The following is a 629-nucleotide window of genomic DNA, read 5'->3' on the forward strand; positions in this document are numbered from 1 at the left end:
GTATCTAACAATTAAAATCATACGTCATAATTTTGATATAATCCTTTGAATTGATATTCATTTCAATTTCAATTTGAATTCAACATAAACAATTTGAAAATGAATTTTTTAATTATTAACAAATTTTAATGAACAAAATTGTAGTAGTTATCCGTTTCCCAGCGTTTTTTTTTTTTTTTTTTTTTTTTTTTTTTTGTGCAAACCTGTGCAAAACACCCAAGAAATAAATGTTTAGGACCCTTTCTACAGCAGTAATAATTATTCAATTTTCTCAATTTGTACACAAATTGTAGTGCTGAAGTTCGGAAAGCTTAACCAATCAACCCTGTTATCCAAGTTATTACAGAAACAATTATCACAGAAATATCTTTCTTTAATTTATGGGAAAGTTTAGCAATCACTACAAACCAACATTTGATCCCAAACTAGCAAGTCTTCACTGAATAAAGAGTAGTCTTTACTTTTATGAGTTTTATCATTAATGTCTATTTAGAAAATAAGATCAATCACACAAATCAAGGTTTTAAACTGTACTTTGACATGTCCCACATTTTGGTAACAAGGTTGAAAAAATTGCAAACCTCATAAAATGAATAGAAAGTATTTATTTTGACCTCCTAAAGTTGACA

Source organism: Myxocyprinus asiaticus, chromosome 12, assembly GCF_019703515.2.
Source record: "Myxocyprinus asiaticus isolate MX2 ecotype Aquarium Trade chromosome 12, UBuf_Myxa_2, whole genome shotgun sequence".
NCBI lineage: Eukaryota > Metazoa > Chordata > Actinopteri > Cypriniformes > Catostomidae > Myxocyprinus > Myxocyprinus asiaticus.